This window comes from Dipodomys ordii, unplaced genomic scaffold, assembly GCF_000151885.1.
Source record: "Dipodomys ordii isolate 6190 unplaced genomic scaffold, Dord_2.0 Scaffold14, whole genome shotgun sequence".
In the NCBI taxonomy this organism is placed as follows: domain Eukaryota; kingdom Metazoa; phylum Chordata; class Mammalia; order Rodentia; family Heteromyidae; genus Dipodomys; species Dipodomys ordii.
In genome coordinates, this window is record NW_012267230.1 from 7,842,099 (window position 1) to 7,864,745 (window position 22,647).

Here is a 22,647-nt window from a genome sequence, read left to right on the forward strand (position 1 = left end):
TGTGGTATATATACACAATGGAATTCTATGCCTCCATCAGAAAGAATGGCATTGCCCCATTTGTTAGGAAATGGAAAGGCTTGGAAAAAATTATAGTAAGTGAAGTAAGCCAGGCCCAAAGAAACATAGGTCTCATGGTTTTTCTTATTTGCAATAACTAGTATATGTCTGAGTCAAGCAGAAAAGGTCAGATAAGTTGATGTTAGGTGAAATGAATCCCAAGATAAGTATTCAAATTTTTTTTCTTTCATGCAATTGTTTCTAACACATTTATAAGATAATTTCTTTGTTGCTTTGTAACACATTTATAAGATAATTTCTTTGTTGCTTTGTATGTCCCTCCCCCACGGTATAACCCCTGCTTTCACTGTATTTGATGCTGATATAATTTGTGGAGGGGAAGGGAAAAAACAAATTGTTTAAATAGGGATACAGGTGGACCCACTGCAACAATGAGATGTACAAGTCAATACGTCAAAAAACGAATTTTACAACTTTGGCTGGGGGGGGGGTGGAGGGTGGGAGATGGGAAGGGGAAACAAAGGAGGAGGCAACAATTCTTGATAAGAAATGTACTCATTATCATGCCCATGTAATTGTAACCCCTCTTTATGGTATTTTCACAATTTAAAAAAAAGATATGGCCATGAGGGACAAAGGATGCCTGCATATGCCATTTCATTCCATCTGCCCAGTGGGTCTGGGGCATGTTGTTTATTCTCATCTTGCAGATGAGATCATAGAGGTGAAAATGGCCTCAGTATAAGAAACTCAAGTTACACATAAAGATCACATGGAGAAGAAATGAGGTACTCTGATACCTGGCACCAGCTAGACTTGAGATGACAACCAGTGCCAACTCAAGAAAAGGCCCTCAGGTTATTGGTATCCATAAGTATCAGTTAGCACCAGGTGCAGCAGAAGAACCATGGACCACAGAACCACAAGACATATAAGAACAGTTGCTGTTTGAAGAACCAAATATTGGGGAGAAGCAAGAGACAGCCCCAAACACTGTTGTGTCTTAGAGAAAATGACTCCAGTCCTTGTGATTTCAACACCTGTTGTCTTTTTAATTAGAATAACACCAAGGGGGGGGGAATAGCTGGAACCCTAGGAATGAACGCATATAAAAGCACATCACTGGAGAACCAAGCAACACGTTAAAAAAAAAATACACAGTGCTAGGTCCTGATGGCTCATGCCTATAATCTTAGCTGCTCAGGAGGCTGAGATCTGAGGACTGAGGTTCAAAGCCAACCCAAGCACAAAAGTCCATGAGATTTCTTATTTCCAGCTAACTACCAAAAAGCCATAAGTGGAAGTTATGACTCAAGTGGTAGAGTGTTAGCCTTGTACAAAGAAGCTCAGGGACAGTGCACAAGCCTTGAGTTCAAACCTTAGGATTTGCATGTGCACAAACACATGTGCACATGCAAATACACACACAACACACAGATGCATACACACAAACACACACACACACACTCCAAAAACAAAAACAAACAAACCTAAAACCCCCACAATTCTGGCATGAGAAGCAAGAGTTGAGACTCACTCCGTTGTGGGAGTAGGAAGCATGAAATATTCCTGAAGGGCATCCTGGTAATAGGTATTAGATGCCTTATAAACACTCATGCCCTTGGAGCAGAGATTTAGATTAATGGCATTTCTCCTTAGAAACCCTACAGCAGGCACGTGCACTGATGGTTTTCTATGAGAATGTTTAACCCAGTACTCCTTAAAATGGCCCACAGAGAGAAAGGGGAACAACCTGCACAATAGGAGATCTACATAATAAGTGGTAGTTCAGTCACATAACAGAAGATTAGCCCATCATCTCTGAAAACAGCACAGTGGAAGTCACGTTTTTGTCCTCGTGGTATTGGGGGTTGAACTTGCGAGGCAGGCACTCTACCACTTGAACCACACTCCCGGTCCTTTTTGCTTTGTTTTTCAGGTAAGGTCTTGAGTTTCTGCCTGGGCTGGTGGGGCCTATGAGCTTCCAGCTCAAGCCTCTTCAATAGTGAGATTACACATGTTCCTCTACTCTGCCTGGCTTGACTCTGCCCTTCCTGACCTCAAACTGTGATCCACCTGATCTCTGTCTGCACCTGGGATTACAAGATTACATTAGCTTTAATGGCACAGGAATGCATTCAGTGTTAAGAAGACTAACGCCATATGTGAAACCATCCAGTTTCCCTGGTTTTTGGTCAGTATGCACAGCAACAAGAACAATGTAAGACGATGTACCAATACCAAGAACAATACCAATACCAAGGCAAAGATGAGTCAGTGGCATGATTCATTTAATCTAGGCCTTTTTAATAATCCCCGAGTATTTTTTCAATAAATGTGATTAAAATACAAAGTAACCCATTACCACAAGCTTATATATTATTTTTTAAATGAGTAACATTGGTATTTCCAAGATAGCAAAAAGGATGGCTAGGCCACTCTGAGATTGTCACATATACAACCACATGTTCCCACCAGACACTTCAGGGGTCCACTTTAGCCATTATTTTGGATGTAAAGGGCCCTGGGTCTCTTAGATTTTGTTGTTGTTGTATTTTAGCAGTAGCAGGACTTAAACTAAGGGCCTTGTGCTTGCTATGCAAGTTCTTTACTACTTTACTACCCTACCCTTTGCTTCAGTTATTTTTCACATAGGGTCTTGTGCTCTTGCCCTGGACTTGCAGTCCTCCTACACATGCCTCCTTCTTAGCTGGGATGCCATATACAATACCACATCCAGCTTTTTAGCTAACCTTTTGTCCAGGTTGGCCTCCAACCGTAGTCCTGAGATTACAGGTGTGAACTACCACATCCAATCTCATGAATGTTTCTTTAACTGCATAATTTCAAGCCACTTCCAGGCTATCTCCAAGGATCTTACTACCACCTCAGTCTCCAGCTTTGTTTCTGCATATGCATTAGGCAAGATATTTCAGGGTGTTCTCTGCAGGAGGTTGACCAAGTGAGCATTCCGTTTTGTTGTATCCTGGAAGCAATGAGCTCTCTGGGGATTCCAAACACATTGGTGCCTTCTGCTCTCTGCGCGCAGGAAGCAGAGCTTCCCTGCATTCTAAAGTGACCCTCCCACAATTAGAAATGAGACTTGCCAGCAGGCGCTCTATCTCGGTGTGAGCAGCAGACAATAGCCTTTGGCTCTCTCTAACAAGATCAGCGAGCCAGGCTCTTCAAATTGGCTAAATTTATATTGCACACTAGACCCTGTGAATAAATAACAAAGAAATTCTTTTGTTGGCTAGAAAATAATCTATACAAATTCCATTTCAGTAATAGTCTCTCGACAGGCATGCAAGTGCCGGCAGGCAGGAGCCAAATCAGAGGCCAGGCAGGGACAGGATCTTGGAGCTAGGAGTGTTCATAATGAATCGCTACACCTGCTGCCTCTCAAAGCAGAATTGACTGGATAAAAATTTAGTTCACAGGAGTCATCCTGTGTGTGTTTTCCAGACCTAAAGATTTAGGTTCTATTTTCCTGGAGTCTGGAAGATGCTTTGAATTTGTAGTGAGGTAATAAGCTCTAGTCTGGCATAAGGCAGTTGCAAATTCTGAAAACTAAACAAATCAGATGGGATGATAGGCCTTGAACACTTCAGCTATTCATAGCCTCTGATGTCACAAAACAGATCCCTCTGACATCACAAAAATCCCTCTCCACACTAACGGAAGCACAAGGCAAGTGTACTCATGCATGTGACTGAAACATTCGATGACTACAGACATAGCTTAATCAAAAAGCTAAAATGATGGTAACCAGATGTAATATATTTGTCTTTAAAGTGCTACATGATTCAGCACATTCTGAATTCATTTCTCCCTTGACCCTTTCTTCCAGTAATGGTCAAAACTTACCTGTCATGCACTTAAAACGTGCAGTCCTGGCTTCAATTTCCCTGTGAAAAACACAGGGCTATCTTTCCCTGAAGGTAAAGGCACAAGATTACATCACACCTTACTAGCTCTACTTAAGATGAAGTACCCATCTCTGAGGCAAATGCTCAGATCTGAGAATGAGCCAAGGACATGAATCAAACCTGGTTCTCACTTCCAAAACACAGGGCACAGAGGGGGCAGAGAACACCACAGGCATGAAGGGGCCAAAACAAACTGGGGATGAAAGAAACTCTTCCAAAAAATCTGATTTTAAAATAGATAAATAAGGAAGGGTAGAGGAGATTAATCTCAAATTAAAACAGACTCAAGAGATATTTCAACTTCATGGCAGTTCATGGACTTAATGTAGGAGCAACTTGATCCAATGTAAGTTAGGGCATACATATCAAGAAACCCCTGGATGCACAACAGTGGACAATAACCTCTGAGACTCAGTTTCTTCATGGATAAATTGATCATCAAAGTAACAACTGATTCACAAGGTTGCTTCAAAGATCTACTAAGTCATGAACATAGTACTTAGAATGGTGCTTCATGCCCAGAATGCAATTTATCTTCTTAGGTAGATGATTCATGGGTGTCTTCATTTTCAGTGAACATCTGACATCAGAACTCTGAAACCAAAGACCAGATGTTCAGGGTTCTCAGATATAAATGATAGTGTAATGACCAATTGTCTAGTTTCTGAGGATGGTTTGTTTTTTTTTCAGCATTCCAAGTTCTTGAGCCTCACTGAGCCTGGAGAAACAATCCCTGCTAGGGTTAGCCAATTTCTAGAGACAGGAAAAGATTCACCTGCAAAATGCCTTTCATATGCAGACCAGCCAATCCAGAGTCCAAACTCTCAGCCTCTACTTTGCTGGGCTCTCACACTGTAGCCACTCTGCACCTGCTCTTATCACCTCACAGCCAGGGAGGTAATGGACCAAGAGAGATAGCCCCTGACCCACAGAGCCTGAGGCTCAAACTAGCTGCTTGCCCTTCCAGCAGAAAGCATAGTGAAGTTCCTCCTTCCGTCCCTGTTTCCTGCCTAACCCTGGTCATTCCCTCCCTATGTCCCTGCAAGACACACACTCTGACTTCTGACTCCAGGACCCTGATGTAAAACCTCTTCCTTCATGTAAGCCATTTCCTTGTCTTCATGTGTACTATCTGACAAAAACAAGCAGAAACTATCTCTGACCTATAACAGCAGAAAAGACAACAGGAAGAACATTGGCACTAGGGGTAGAACAGGCAACCAGACTTAGAAAACAAGCCACACTCAGAGTGTGGGCCCCAAGGCCCAACAGAGGTCACCTCTGAGACCCCCATGGGTGTTCAGTGAGATCCACCTAGCTATGGGACACCAGTGCCACCACTGCCACTGAACGTTTGATGCTTCCACTCACTGCTCAAGGTCCGCAGCAAGAGCTTCATACTAATCAAAACTGGACTTGCATTCTAGGTGCCAAAAGCTTAAATAATATTTTTGACCTCTTAGGCTTCCGTTGTTCACGATAGGATTTCTCATTAGATATGCATAGGAAGATTCTTTCTGAAAACAGAAAGCACACTTCCACCTTGAGTTAAAAGTCAAAAGAGCACCCGAGAAGCCAAAGAGATTTGCTATGAAGATAAGTAAGCTTTTACATTGTGGTTTCTGAGCATGTTCTAATTTAGCCAACTATCTTAGCATCATAAATCATGGTATTTTCAAAGCCGGGTGAGATTGCCGGTAATTGATTTGTGGCCCGTGAAGGACCAGTCAGGGGCTCTCCATCTATTCATCACCGAGCTTAGCACAACTTTGCAGATAAGCCCTTTAACTTCTTCAACATCTAATTCAATTAAAGGATTACAAGTTTTACTCTAAGACAAGAACCCTGGATTCATCAGCTTGACTCAAAGTTTCCTTATCAACCCTAAGAACATGGAAGAGGTCAGGGACCAGGAATCCTAACAAAGAGCTGCAAATAGAGGGGACTGGGTGGGAACCTTGGCAGCCGGGAAGCAGTCAGTCAGAGATGCCTTAGGGCTCAGAATATGGTCATACTTGACTCACTGCAAAAGGAAAGAAGAATCAAATTGAGGATAACATCGTGTACAGTATAATAGTGCATTTCTCCTTCTCCTTCCTACTCTGGCCCCCCAAAAAAGGTTTCCATTAAATCAGAGGTAAATTTTATGATTGATGAGATACTTCAATAAATGTGAAATAAATATTGGTTGAGGGATATGACCTGAAGTGGGAGGAGGGTGGTAGAATCTTCCAGAGCCAGCCAGTCCCTCTCTTTGGTCTTTACCTGACACCTCACTCTGGTCTGAACTTCCTCTCTACAGAATGCATATTTGTAGGTCTCAGCTGGACTGAGCTCTCCACTGTGAACAGACTTTGACTCAAAGAGGAAGATCCCAATGGGGACAAAAGATAGGAAGCCAAGCCTGTCAGTTTGCATTTGTCCCTTGCTTCAGGCCTGCAGTCAGTGACCAGCCGCATCACAGGCACTGGGAACCCCTCCCTCCCTCCTGTGGGCCTGTTACAGCTTTGACCACAGAGAAGCACAGAGAAATGGGAGCTAGGACCTGCTGGGGTGTGCCACTATCCCTCGGTTCTGTCACCTGGAACACACCCAAGGCCAGGAGTCATGCGTCATCAAGAACATTCAGCTTCCCCACAAAATGGCGTGCCCTTCCTTTACCCAAGTTCGCCACCCTGCTTTGCTTTTCTCTGATTCCTATTTGGTCACTTGTGATCAACTGGTTCCTTCGGGCCTCTACCTCATTAAGTCCTCACAAGTGCTCTACCCATGCTGTTATTTCCCTTCCCATTTTGATGTTAGAATACAGCTTTGAAAACAGAGTCAGTATTTGACTCCATTATACTAACGAACTATTAAATGTTGGACTCAGATTCTCCTCCACATATGCTTTTTTGTTAAGTCTGTAAGTGTATTTTTTACTGTCTTTACGTAATTGTGTAAAGTGGCTTTAGTTCAATGTGTCATATTGTGAGTAATGCAACATATCTTGATCAGTGTTATCCTTTCCATTGTTCTCCCCCATCTCTCCAAACCCTACCCATCCCTTCAAGTTACTTGGTTCCATTTTCACTTCCATACATTAGATATTATGACTATATTCCCCCTGCATTCCTCTTTCCATTCATTCTTGGCCTTACCCCTAGCAAAACATGTTTCAGCTTCCTGGTATTCATTTTATAAAATTCTTGGTTAATTGTCCAAAGGAGAAATGTTAACTTTATTGAAATATAAGTCACCTATATAATTCACCTTTTTAAAGCATACAGGTTCAATACTTTTTACTACATATTCATAGAATTGCATAATCCTCAATACATAAGTCCAGAATATTTCCACCACCTCCAAAAGAATTCTTATTCCCCTTATCATTCATTTCCCTATCCCAGGCCATGATAATACCAAATCTACTTTCTGCCTCTACAACTTGCCTAATGTGGCTGTTTCATTAAACCGGGGTCGTGGGGCTGGGAAGGTGGCTCAGTGGTAGAGCGCTTGCCTTGCATGCATGAGGCCCTGGGTTCGATTCCTCAGTACCACATAAGAAAAAAGCCGGAAAGTGGCACCGTGGCTCAAGTGGAAGAGTGCTAGCCTTGAGCTGAAGAGCTGAGGGACAGCGCCCAGGCCCAGAGTTCAGGCCCCATGACCGGACCCAAAAAATAAATAAATAAACGGAGTCATATAATATATGTTTTTCTGTGTCTAGTAGAGAAGTACATCATTCCCTCCCATGGCTGAAGACTACCCCAGCTTATGGATATGCCAGGTTTTGTTTATTCAATGAACATAGGAATGTCTGAGTTAGTTTGATCTCTAGTGCTATCATGAATAATAGACCACGTACAAGGTTTTGTTTTGTGGGGACATATGCTTCTCACATTTTTGTAGGCATGAACTTAGAAAGTTTTCCGGTTTGAGGGTGAATCTATGCTTAACTTTTATGAGCAGCCAAAACAATTTCCACAGTGGTCACACCATCTTCAGACTTCTCACCAGCAATGCCTGAAGAAGCCTGTTTCCCTCATGCTCTCTAAACCTTGCTATTATCATTACATTCTCATCATCACAGCTATGAGATCACGGCTCACTGTGGTTAAAACCTGCATTTTCCTAATGACTAATGACAGCGAGAATTCTTTAACATGATTATTGGCTATTTAACCTCCTTGGAGAAATGTCTATTCAAATTATTTGCCAACTTTTAAATCAGGTTGTCTTTTTTGTTTTTGTTGTTGAGTCATAAGCTCTCTGTATGCATTTTACATATAGGCCACTTTACCTGATATATTATTTAGAAATATATCCTTCCGATTTGTTATTTGTCTACTTGTTTTCTTGAGAGTATACTCTGAAGCACAGAAATTTCTGGTTTCTTATGACATCAAATTTATAGATTCTCTTTTGTGCATTCCTTGCACGCTATCTAATCACAATCACAAAGATTTAGGGCTACGCTTTCTTTGAAGGGTTTTTTTGTAATCAACTCTTCATTTAGTTTTATCTTCTATCTATGTCTGAGGTATTTTTTGCATAGGATGTTATGTAGTTATACTTCCTTTTACTCCTGGTGGATATCATTCTCCCAGCTTCATATGTGAAAACGATATTCTTTACTGTACTGAATTACCTTGGTACCTTTGAAGTAAATGTAAAGGTTAATTTCTGGGCTTTAAATTTTTTCCATTGACCTATACATCTATACTTATACCATTAACATCCTGTCTTCTAGATTACCATAGCTTTGTGGCTGATTTTGAAATATGGAAGCTGATTCTTTCAAACCTCTTCTTTTTATCAAGATTTTTTGGAAGCATATTCTGAGTCCTTTGCATTTCTTAGTTTTAGGATCATTGGAAACCATAAAAAAACCATTCAAGATTCTGATGAGGACTGAACTAAATATCTAGATCAATTTGTAGAATGTGATCATCTTAAAAATTTTGTCCCCCCTCAAACTATGTACAGAATACACATTTCTATGTATGTAGAGCTCTTTCATTTCAATTATATTTCCATAGCTTTTAGTGTGTAAAAATCTCACATAATCCTTTGTTAAGTTTATTTATATATCTTTCACTATTGTTGATTTTGTAAATGGATGTTTTAACTTTCTTTTGGATTGTTAACTGCTAGTGGATAGAAACACAACTGATTTTTATATATTGTTCTTATATTCTGCAACTGTGGAGAACTAATTTTAATAGGTTTTTGTACATGAATTCCTCAGGATTTCCCAATTACGTATATCAAAACTCCTGAAGGAAGGTGAGCTCTTCAAATCCAAACTAGCAGCATTTGTAAGTATTGCTCTGTCTTGCCCTGAGGAACTAGTGAACTTTTTGTTTTGAATGTTGGCTTTGTTGACATTCATCATCTAGCATCATTCACTCTCTTCTAGAAACTGTAACTCGGTATTTCTTTCTCTTGTAGTCTCAGCCCTTAGAAGGGTGTGTGGTACAAGCCTGGCCCATCCATCTGGCCAACACAACTGGTTCAGGACTAGGTTCCTGCATCATGGCAACAAAAAGTTGGAATCTCAGGACTTCAAAAGCTTACCATGAAGTCACATGCTTTTTTCACCTTTTGCTGGACTTACAAACAACACAGAGGAAAGCAGAGAAAAGAGAAATGGAGAGAGGAGATTGAGTCTGAATCCATCACTTCAACTTAGGATCACATTATACTAGAAGCTTAACCAGCTGACTATTCAAAGTGTGTGGTCTAATAACTTCTCTCTATGCATTAGTCAATTAACGGTGGGTGGTTTATCTGTCCACTGCTCTGATGCTCCTTCTGACCATGTGTAAGACATTTATTGCTACCATTAAGAGACCACCAGTGTTTTCTCTTTGCAGCTCCTAAAGGTTTTAAATACATAGTCTAGTGATCAAGGTATAGTGAACACTTTATGCGATCATGTTTTACTTTTCCCTTCTGTGATGGAAGACCAAATCAAGGAAACTGGGTTTCATTAGAGACACACATGGCTGAATTATTCAGCACTGCATTTGGGAATGTAGTTTGAATCATTTCATATTCAGCCCCCAAATGGCTAATTTAATATATGTACCAGCCCCGGCTTCCTTCTCTCCCCACGGGTTTTGCTAATAGTGACTTTGCTATCACAAAGTCTGCGGCCATACAGACTCATCTCCACAGTATGTTTAAGCTGATCTCTTAGATGGAAAGAGACAGCTTATGTTTACCAGGAGGCTCTTTTAGAGGGACTTCTGCATAATATCCAGCAGTATTAAGGAAGGAAAAAACCTGCCCTTAAATACCATCCACAGAGGAGGCTGTTTAGTTTTCTTCCTTCCTACAGCTCCTGAACTCCAACCTTGAATTCCAGAGAGAGAAAGAAACCCTCCACTTAGGAGTTAGCATTCACAGGCAACTTCAGAGCTTTTCAATACTGGCATTAAAAAAAAATCATCCCTCTAGCACAGTTCTCTTCACTGAAAGGGAACAAGGAATTTCTCCAGGGAAGACTGCTCTTTTATCTCCCAGCTGTAGATTTGTTTAGAGAGAGGGGATTAAGGAGGTCAGAGCATAGTCCTCCCCTGACTAAATGGGGTTGATTTATTACTTGGCACCTTTATAAGTCTTTCCTAGGTAAAGGCGTGCAGTAGTTTTTAACAGCTTGAATTTGGAATTCCTCAAACATAAATTAAAAATTTGTTTCAACACTGTTCAGAGGAAAATGTCCATGGAAAAATTACCAGACTACACTGAACTTCAGACTCCTCTTCTGCAGATGCAATAATAAAACCTACCCTGTGGAATTGTTTTGAGGACCACAAGAGATAATGCCATAAAATACATTCTCTTAGTTTCTTTCAGTCCTCTGTGGGAACAGTGACATCGATATCACTGCTCCCCTCCTAGAAGAGAGCTTCACACTCCAATCTCAAACCCAGACGGCCAAGAAGAGCAACCTTGCTAGAAATGAGCCAGCCTGCAAAACAAAACTCACCCACATCCACCCCAGTGCCCACCGTGCAAGAATGGAGACTCAGCACACCACGACATCATAGCCCTTGAAGCATCAGAAGTTTAGCTCTGAAAGCAAGTGGCTTGATTTAAATAAATAAATAAATATGGGATGCCATTTTCCCCCCTCTGCCTCTTTACTTATTCCTGAGTTTTATGAGAGTCAAGGGAAGCCGCCATTGCACTCCCATCTCTGTCTTTGTTTTGAACCACCAGATCTACTGAAAGAAAGCCTATCTTGCGAAATTTGGACAGAAATTACAATGAGCAGATTCCACAAAGCACCCACCTAGAGTGATGGCTCCCAAGCCAAAGGCGTCTCTCAACCATCACAGTGGAATGAGTGATGTGGACATTAGTACCCCTACTTACTGTCGTTGATGAATCTGCGCTTGGTAGAGCAGCGAGGTGTAATGACCGTGAAGGAGGTGAGAGGCCAGGAGGAGGGAAGGATGAATTCTTCATGCCGGTGTATTATGGGAGGCTAAGGCTACTACTAGGTAGCTCAAAAATGGGATGCAAGGAAAAAAATAAGTTGTATCACCTAAAAACAAGAAAGGATTTGGCAAAGGCAAATTCTGGGAAGAAATGTCCATGTTAACCCTATCTCTGACTCTTCTGATCATGGCTTTCGCCTGTGCCATTACTCTAGCCAAGGAAAAATTACTTGTCTCTGTTTTTTTCTTCTGGAGATGGCCATTATTAAAGCCATTTATAAGAGGAAAATCATGCACATATTAAAGAAAAATAATTGCACAAGGGAAAGTTAACCTGCAGCAGGGATTGGGCTAGAGAGGTCACTGCATGTGAGTTACTTTTAGGTTTGGATGAGGATGAGCACATTTAGTGACAAAGCTGCATGGCATATTTGAGCAGGATTTTCTTCAAAATATAAGCAAGTAATGGGATTATGTCTGCTTATGTGGAAGTCTTTCATTCAAGACAAAAAAGCTTATCAATAGATCACTGCTTCGTTTAGAGGAGAAAAATTCATTCTGTACCTTTTATATATTTATATATTCAACAAACATTTATCCAGGACCTATTCTGCCTGAAGGGTCCAAAATATACCTAGTAGAGAGTAAAACAAACACAGTATCTATCTTTGTAGGGTTTCCATGCTGGTGAGAGAAGACATGCAAAGCTTGCAATTAGATGTTTAGTTAAAAAAAAATGATAAGTACTTCATGATACAGGCATGGGCGAGCACAAGAAGTTTCTAGAAAAGTCACTGGCCTTTGAACCTCCCTACCTAGAACACATTTGTAATGCTCCAACAAGCCAGTAGGCAAATGTACCATGTTAGGGTTGGATCTAGCCTGGAAGGATGGCTTTGGCATGGGTTTGCCAAAGTTTAGCAATTTTGAAAGGTAATCCTGATGTCAGTATAAAAGATGAATTCGACAAGGAAAGAAGAAATACAGATTCAAAAGTACTTAGAAAAGAAAGGAAAGTATATAGGAAGAAAAGCCATAAATACTTGCAAATGTACGGGATAAGAAACTGGCAGGTATGTGAGTAGATATAGAATACTAGTTTTTGATACCCTACTAGGGGAGATGGGAAGGGATGGGAAGGGAAAACAAAGGAGGAGGCAACAATATTTGATAAGAAAGGTGCTCATTACCTTGCCCATGTAATTGTAACCCCTCTGTACGGTATTTTCACAATAAAAAAAATTTTTAATACCCTACTAGGAGGAAAATTTCACTTCAGAAAATAAAGTCTTTGGCACTGAGGAATTTTCCAAAAATTGTTTCACATCTGTTTTCTCTGAGCTTCATTTAGGACAACAAATAAGGAGCATCAAGGTAATAAACACTGAAATCTGATTATATTGATATTGATATTATTATTTGAACCAGTGTAATGACGCTAGAAAAACAAATGCAAGCTTATATGATGCTCTTAAAATGAAATGTGTTTAATCTAAGCCAGGCATGGTAGCTCATGCTTATAATTCTAGCTGCTCTGAGGCTGAAGATCAGTAAGATACAGGTAGAGAATAACTGAAAACTTCTTAAGATCTCTCCTGTCTCAACCAATAAAAACCTGAGCACAGTGGTACAGGCCTGACCTAGCTACATGGAGATATGTAAATAGGAGAATTGCAGTCCATGCCAGCCTGGCCACATAAATGTGAGACTCTATTTTAACCAATGCCTACAGCAGAAATGACTGGAGACATGGCTCAAGTGGTAAAGTACCTGCCCAGAAAGTATAAAACCCTGAGTTCAAACCCCAGCACCACAAGCACAAAAAGTGTGTCTAACTTGTTTAAAGGTTTCCGTTCCTAGAAGGGGAGAGTAGGGAGGCCCCAAGGCCCCATGTGGACCTGGAGGCCTGGGGCCAACTGAAAGTACCAAGAACCACATTCCAAGGGGTGGCAGCATAAAGAGGCAAAATTGTGGACTTGTAATATGTGCAATGTGACATGGTCTACTTCTCACTTCATCTTGCCCCATGGTAGGTTCTGACTCGCAGTGGATTCCCCTGGCCTTTCTCGAAAGAGGAGTTGAACTTGAAAGGACCATATGTGTAAGGGACTCACAGTGCAGCTCAATAAATATTAGTCCTCGTCCCATCTCTGAAAGTCCTATAAGGAGCTAGCTGGTCTCTGGATTTATGAAACATAATGGTGGTACAAGAAAATAGCTACCCATCCTCAAATATCTAGAGGGTGCCAACAGTTATTCAAAGCATTTCTATTCTCCATCTATTTTCAACAAACAATCTGCTCCAATAGGTTTATTATTCTGTTCATTTTACAGATAAGAAAAGTAAGTCAGGCAGCAATGTGGCAGATCTGCAAGTATTCGGGTTGTGTGGAATCTCAGTGGTGGAATGCTTGTCTCCCATAACTACAACCCTACATTCTAACACAAGACCTAAAAGAAAATCAACAACAAAACAAAGTGAAAACCTGATTCCCAAGTGAGTCCAGATTCAAAAGTTATGCACATATGACCAGATAAGATGAAGTTAAGTGAAATTAACCCCAATATAGGGACACAAGTGTTTTCTCTCTCTTTTTCTTATTGTGAAAATACCTTACAGAGGGGTTACAATTACACGAGCAAGGTAATGAGTACGTTTCTTATCAAGCATTGTTGCCTCTTCCTTTGTTTCCCCTTATCATCCTTGGTGTTTTTTTTCTTGCTATTGTTTCTAATGTATTGTTTCTAACATATTATAAGATACCATGTGACTTTTTTGTTGCTTTGTATGTTCCTCCCCCACGGTATAACCTCTGTTTTCACTGTATTTGATGTTGGTCTAATTTGGGGAGGGGAAGGGAAAAAACAAAATGTTTAAATAGGGATACAGGTTGACCCATTGTAACAATGAGATGCACAAAACACTATGTTGAAAAATTTTACAATTTAGGCGGAGTGAGGGGAGTGTAGTTGTGGAGGTGGGAGGGAAAGGATGGTAGGAGAAAAACAAAGAAGGAGGCAACAATGCTTGATGAGAAATGTACTCATTACCTTGCTCATGTAACTGTAACCCCTTTGTACAGTATTTTCACATAAAAACTTATTTTAAAAAGAAATATGAGTATGTATTGCAGAAAAACAAGTTTCTGTGCAACTCATGAGGTCACCCCATGCAGGAACAGAGGTTGAAAATTTATGTTAATCACCTTCGGTGATTCTAGACTCAATAAATTCAGGTGGAAAAACACAGGCTGGCTATATACAACACGGTGTTGTGCCGATGAAGAATGGACCCCACTGGATGTCTACTTCACCACTCCCACCCCTCGCCTGTGAAAAAGGAACTTCAATTTATTTGCCACCTCAACATCCTGGCATTCCATCCCAAAGTGCTTTGCAACCAGAGACCAGGCTGAGTGTAGAGCACTGAGCTCATGAAGAGAGGAGGTACAACAAATCCAGTGTGGGTTTAGAGGGTAGGACTCAGGCCCCAAGAAAGCCCAGCCTGGAAAAAGCTGGATGCCAGCATCAACTTTCACTTTAATTCTTCTCTGGCATAGGACAAAGAAATGTGGCAGATCTGCAAGTATTCGGGTTGTGTGGAGGTCAACCTCTTCCTGAAAGGCAGGGGTGACAGGTGGTGAAAGGAACTTACCGGGCCACCACATGTTTCAGGGCTCACTGAATAGTGACGGGCAATGTTGCTCAGAGCTGTGACTGGTACGTTACTAAGGGTGATAGGGGTCTGAATTCAGAAATTCATTAAAGCTTAATATAAAATTAATAAGCATCTTATCACAAATCTTAATTACCTTCTTAGTAGGAGGCTATAAGTTACGTCATCACACTCAAAAACAAATCTGACTCCAACCAGATTGGGGGCAATTGTTCTTTATCATAAGCTCAGGAGCTAAGTGAAGCAAAGGAGATCTGCCCTGAACTCTGGAAGCCATGCCAACAAAGCCAAGAACGGTCTAGGAAGATGCCCAAGGAGAGACCTGACTTCAATTTCCGGGTCAAAGATTTTGTCTTATTTTTTATGCTGAATTTTCTCCCTTATCAAGCCCATAGTTTGTGTGTTCTCTCTCTCTCTCTCTCTCTCTCTCTTTCTCTCTCTCTCTCTCTCTCTCTCACACACACACACACACACACACACATCAACTGAATGAAAGAACTTACAAATGTTCAAATAACCAATGGGACTAGGTTTAGACATGTTGGGGGTGGAGAGAGTTAAATCACGATGCATCTAATGAAGGGAGGGAAGAAGAGAGGGTGAGAAGGAAGAAGGCTATGACTGAGAGTCAAACATGGTATCCTACTGTGTTTCCAGTTCCCAGCTCTTCATAAGGCCCATCTACTTCCTAATCTTTGATTTCAGTAAGCCTTCTAATATTTTCTGGTTTAGGTTTATGTTTAGTTAAGCTCAGGTTATCCTGTTTCTCTGAGCATACATTCTGAATCTGTCCACATGTTTTTAAAGTCTAGCCCTACTATCATCTACTCATGAGCATTTGGGAATTCAACCTCAAGATGCCTGTTTCCTCATCTGTAAAACAAGGACCAGATATTTTTTTCAAAGAACCCTGGGGATTCAAGAAGTTTACAATGTTTTCAGAGCAAGGCCTGGTCCACAATAAAACCCAAATGCTGTGCTGCTGAGATTTCCAACATAGCTTTATCGGAGTCTGTCTAAATCCCTAATCTCATTTCCCACAAGCTGAAGCTATCACTGCCAATGTTCTCTGAGGTGAGAGAACAAATCATGGGAAAATGTTGCATCCATTACAGGAACCCTGAGATTTCCTCAACATCAAAATGAGGATTCTAATGTAATGCGAAATCTGAACATCGAGAGTTTTGTCACATTTCCTTAAATTCCAGTTCCATTTCCTGTGAAACCATACACGATGCCAAGAAACCCCCACAAGGCCTTTCTGAACCAAGATCAGCCTTACTCTCTCTGAGGCATGAAGACAGGGGATAGTCATGATGACATCCTACATCTACATTGTAATCTGAAATTTACAAAACACTCTTCTGTGCTCTGCTTCATTTGGAAAATCATGACAGGCATTTGAGGCAGATACTCTAGTTGTGATTTTATAGATGAGGCAATGAAGGCCCATAGGAAACAAAGTATCACCAGTTCCTCAGTGGTCACAACTCTGATGGAATGAAAGTCTTCCGCCCCAAGAATCAGGGTTCTCATAATGGTCATTTTATGCCTACCAGTAGAGTAGGCATAAGCTTGATATGGTTATCTTGCCCACGCCTAGGATTGTTCCAGGCCTGGGCATCTGATATCCATGCCAGTGGAGTGAGATCAGCACACCACCATCACTGAATAGATCCTGAAACCAGGTGGCCAGTAATCCAAGACCTAGGTCCCCATTGGGCAGATGATCCTGGAGAACCAGCTCAAATATGTCCTGATTTTCGTATTCTTTCCCATTAGATGACAGTATCTCCCAAGTTACTTTATTCTGAACTCTGGAATTTCAAGTTCACAACTGCGCTGAGAGGAGAGGGGAGGAGAGATGCATGTTCCATATAGTTTTGCTTTTCAAGTGTATAGGGATAAAGTGAAAACTTGTGAGGTATAATACATACACATACCACACACACATTCTTGTATACTCTGATTTGTTTTGTTTGGTCGATCGTGGGGCCTGCACTCTGGGCCTGGGTGCTGTCCCTCAGCTCAACTTGAGCCATAGCGCCACTTCCTGCTTTTACTGCTTATGTGGTGCTGAAGAATCAAACCAAGGGCCTCATGCATGCAAGGCAAGTACTCTACCACTGAGCAACCTTCCCAGCCCTTGTATACTCTTTTAGACAAAAGAGTATAGAATGGCTTCCACTTTTAACTAGAGCAGTGGCTTGTATTATATCAAATCTCCTTCTAATACTAACTCTGCAAACTGTGTATGTTTTTGAAAGAGAAACTCAAATGGATCCACAACCAAGATGCAGAGGTTGATTCGGTGAGGTCTTAGAAAGATGAGAAGAGTAGTGAGTGAGCCCTGACTAGGCAGAAGTGCTTCTCCCTGAGGCGCTGCCATTCCCGCTGCCCCCCTGGAGCCTGCTGCTCCTGACCAAGCTGCAGGGGAAACAATGAGGCTCAGGACCAGGACTCCAAAACCTGAAGATCAAGACCTTGTCTCGCTCCAAGAAAACAGAAAACTTCTAAAGATTTCCAATGCACTGTTTCCTTTCCCAGCATTTCAAGGCTTGCTCTCGTGCACATGTGCATACACACACACACACACACAGTCCCTCCATATGCACCTATGCATGCACACACATTACACAGGTGTATACACACTGCACACATATACATACATAGACACACACAGCCCACACATACAAGCATATGTATACATATGTATGCACACACAACCCCACACCCATACATGCATGTGTGTATACACATAAATATATCTATGCATACAAACACACATGCCAAGACACACTAATACATGCACATACATATGGATGTACAGAGCCCCCTACACACAAATGCATGCATGCATATACATACATATATGTACACATGCCCCTACACATACACATATAGATGCATACACCCTTACATACATGAAAGCTCATATATAAACACATGTGCACATGTGTATCTACACCGTCCCCCATGTACATACATACACAAGCATGCATAAACATTCACATATACATGCACGCAAACATATACCTAAAACAAATCCATGTATACATACATCCCAGCATATAAATACATGCATATACACAGAAAGACACTGACACATACATATGAGCATACATTTATACACAGGAACAGATGCATACATATATAGACACAAATAGAAACACACATATAGATGCACATGCATAAACCCATGCATGCTTGGACATACAGACAGAGAGTGAGAGAGAGAGCGAGAGAGAGAGAGTGAGAGAGAGAGAGAGAGAATACTAGAAAGCAAAAACGGGCTGCAGAAATAAAACTTGGGGCTCCAAGAATGTAAAAGAAAATAGGTCTGGTTAGAGGGAAGGAACGCAGGCTTCCAGTTGAAGTTTACAGTGGTTGTAACCAAGGGTTACAACCTGGAAGTATAGACCTGCTTAAAACAGGTGGGAGGGTGCAAGGGAGGAGGAGAAAGGAGAGAAGGAAGACGCAGGGAAAGGAGGCAGGGAGGACAAATGCACATGCAAATGTAAGTGAATGTTGAGTGCTGAAGTATTGGTAATATGTCCTCTAGTGTTTTTAAGAGTAAAGCATATAATGGTATAAGCAGTAGGAGAGTTTAAATAGAAGAAAACCATTCTAAGAATTCAGCTTAGTCTGAGAAACAGGAAAAGTGGTTACACAGAGCAGACTTTAATAAGTTAATGATACACATTGTAATTTCTACCAAAACTACCAAAAAGAAAATAAGGGAACATATACTAATTAGCTTTAAAAAATGTTAAGTAGAATAACAAAATGTAATTGATTATCCTGAAAGTAAGAAAGCATAAACAAAAGCTAGAAGATACATTTTAACACTAAATGTCAATGGACTAAATGATCCAATTAAATATATTTTTAGCCTGGATAAAAATAACAATGTAAGATGCATGTGAGACTTACAGAACTTTAATACAAAAACAGAAAGTTAAACGTAAAATCATAGTGAAATGAATGTATCAAAGCCAATGAAGTCATATTAACAACAGATATGTGCACTTGCCTATATAAAAGGGCTGTTAAGAACACAGTTGCTTTTTTGGCCAGTACCAGAATTTGAACTTGGAATCTCACATTTGTTTGGCTTGCTTGCTTGCTCAACTTATACATACTGTGGCCAGACCTCTGCCACTGACCTCTGCTCAGCTTTTTTTCATGGTTATTTTAGAAATTGAGTCTTGTGGACTTTCTGCTTGAGCTGGCTTCAAACCATGACCCTCCAGATCTCAGCCTCCAGAATAGCTAGAATTACAGGAGTAAGCCTCTGGTATCAGGCTTTTTTCATGATAGCTGCATTTTTCATGATAGCCCCTAACTGGAACCCATCCAATTACTCAGCAGTATAACACATAAATACATATATGATGAAGTCATACTGTACAAAGAAACATTACACAGAAATTAGGATCAGATTTTCCTCCCAATGTCTAGGTTGCAGCCAAAACCAATTAAAGTCTGAATCTGAAGCCTGGTGTTGATGAACTCTAGAAATTTAAATGCCACATCACCTTCCCATAATCAGGACTGCTTACAATTTCCTTCCAGCTACCCAAGACTCCATCTCAAAAGTGCAGCCCCAGCAACCAAGGGTGTGGGTAGAGGTAGGGGTCTGGCAGTCATAAAGATGCCCCACCTTCCTTAAGCAGCCATGAGTGGTCACCTACTCTAAGAAACACATGTCAAGAACAGGACAGATGTGGAAGTCACTGACTCCTGTCTGGATGCAGTGACCACACCCCCAGTCCCTGACAAGGAGGCTCTTTAGCAAACCTTCTTAGCAAAAAGGACCAAAGGGGTTGACTTTCAGCTCTCGCTCTCCCCGACCTCTGCACGGTGACTAAGTGATTGGATTACTGTGTGCTCCAAGATGCACACAGAGAGAAGGTTGAGAGACCCTCAAGGGGCAAAAGGGAAATTTTCTAACATAAAAAACATTATAATCATAGGAGGCTGGCAGAACTTTGCTGAGAAATGGTTAAGTGGAAATTCCTATTACCCCAAGTCACAATATAAAAGAGATAAGAGAATCATGTTTGCACAAGCTTCATCAGTGAAGAGTGCTACAATCGCTGTTTCCAAGAAGAAAAAGATACATCATTCTTTTAAACATGCTTGAAGACACAAAGTGGATTTTGAGTGTTAAGTAAATGCAGAAAACATCTGCAAGGTGTCCCTGCGTCCCTTACTGAGCTCGTGGTGAGAAGCACTGAAGCATCCTTACCCAGAAGGTCTGCTCATTCCAGCATCATGCGTCCATCCACTTCTTGGTCCCCTGAGAAGTCTGCCTTGTTGATGTCTAAAATGATACTCACACCACCCTGACATTAGCTTCCCTACCTCACCTGCTCCCTTGAAATTCCGATGAAATTAGCAAAGACGTACACCATATGGCTGTGGAGAAGCTCAGCATCCATTTTCATCTCTGGAGAATCTTGAGATCTCAAGAAAAGGCTGTCACATCACTGGACTGTTGCCAGCCCAGAGTCTCACTAGTTATGGGAGACCACTGAGTTTGGAGCTCACTTACTCACTCAGCATAAGTTTTTGCACTGACACCCTGTGTGTAAAAGCCATCCACTTTTACCGAAAGTTTGGGACACGGCCAAAGATTTTCACACAATAGCACAGCCAAACAACTAATACTGGAGTCCTTGTGGTCTTATAAACACCATCAAGCGATTCTCTCTGTCAATGAAATTTCTGAGACCAAAGGGCTCAAGCCCTATCTCCCTATTTCTCCTCTTCCTCATCATTTTTCTTCCTTCTCCAGGAAAGTAAGGACTCTCCAATTACTGCTATTCCTGTCTGCCCACCTTTTTTCCTAGTCTCTGATTTCTTCTTCCCTTCCTGACTGAAACTCCACCATCCCTTTCCAAACCCAACTGGATTACACTAACCTGTTTTCCTAAATAACAGTAGTTTTCTTCCTAAAAGAAATGGCTGCCAGATTGAAAGAGGTTCATTTTTTTAACCAAATGGTACAAGCTCCCTTTATCAATTTGCCAGTAGGTGGGACCTAATTTCTGCCAGGCACTGATGAAGTTGGGAGATAATGGTGAACATGACGTTCTTAATTTCATCAAACTCCCAAGTATGGGTCAAAAAACTTGTTTACAGAGGTGCAGTACTCTGCATGAATAAACAAGTAAGGGCATTATTTCCATATCTAAGATTTGAACTCTGTTTTCTGTGCAACAGTGATATCTTCCTCTTTTCAGAAGATGCATGTAGGTTCTTGCCTTTGCCTATATAGAGGACCACAAGCTATGGAAGTGTTGCTCCAACCGCCAGTTCCAGATCTCCCCCATCAAAACCACCACCACCCTCCATTTCCTCTGCAAAGCAGATTGATTGCTCTCCACACAAGGCAGGAAGCTCATGGCTACCAGACAGCTCTAATTCTTCTGCAAGATTAACCAGCCAACTACCAGTTCTAATTATATCAGAGATATAATGATCTCTACTGTACTTTTCCAAATAAAAACAGCTTCTCCCAAAGTGAGCTCTAATGCAAGTTGCTGGGAGGCGGGGAGTCATTCGGCGCTCTTTCTACTGCATGCAGATGACTGGATGCCCCGCATTCCCTGACGTAACTAAATGAATGGGCACCCCAGAAAAACTGCCAGAAGACCAACCTCCTCCAAACACAAATTATGAACACAACCTTCTTATGCAGAAGGAAAATTTTAAATTTGCTATCAGTTGTCATCAGCCATATCAGTAACTAATACTAGATAACAAAGCCCTTTAATTCTCAGTGACTTAAAGCAATTAGGTTTTGTTATTGTTCATGCATCTATAGGTGAGTAAAACAGTCTTACTGGTCTTGTGACTAGTTGGGTGTTGTCTGGAGCAAAGCCTTGCATGTCTTGTGATTGTTTGGTTGGCCAAAGTCTCACCAAACCCTGTGATTCTCTACATTCATCAGGCTACTGCATGCTGGCTGGGCAAAGTTCCAACAGAGAATGTAGAAAGAAAAGACCTATTAAGGTCTGGGTTCAAAAAGTGCATGGTCATTTCACTACACTCCAGTGACCTAAGTAATGTACTGGTGCTAACACCATATGAACTCATATGAAGCCGTAGCCGTCCATGTGACTGTATTTGGAGATGGGCCTTTAAACAGATAATTAAGATTAAAAAAAAACATATGAGTGGACCCTAATCCAAAAGAATTCAACTCTTTATGAGAAGAAGAGATAGAAGGAGCATAAGCAAGTAAAGACAACAGGAGGCAAGGAGAAGGCAGCCAATCTGCAATCCAAGGAAAGATTCTCAGGAGAAAACAAATCTATTAACAGATCACAGGGTTCAGTGAGTCATTAGCCAACCAACCAATCATATGATACGTGAGGCTTGATGATGAACTCCCAGCCTCCAAAGCACTGAGAAAACTCTCAGCTGTTAAAACACCCATTCTGTGTTGGTTATGCTGAACAAAAGGAAGGACACAGGAACAGGCCCCATGTATGTACGAGAGTGCCTATAAAGTCATATTGCAAAGTTGTGACATTGGATAGATGGGGAATTGACACCATTATTGTAACCCATGAGCCATAGTGAT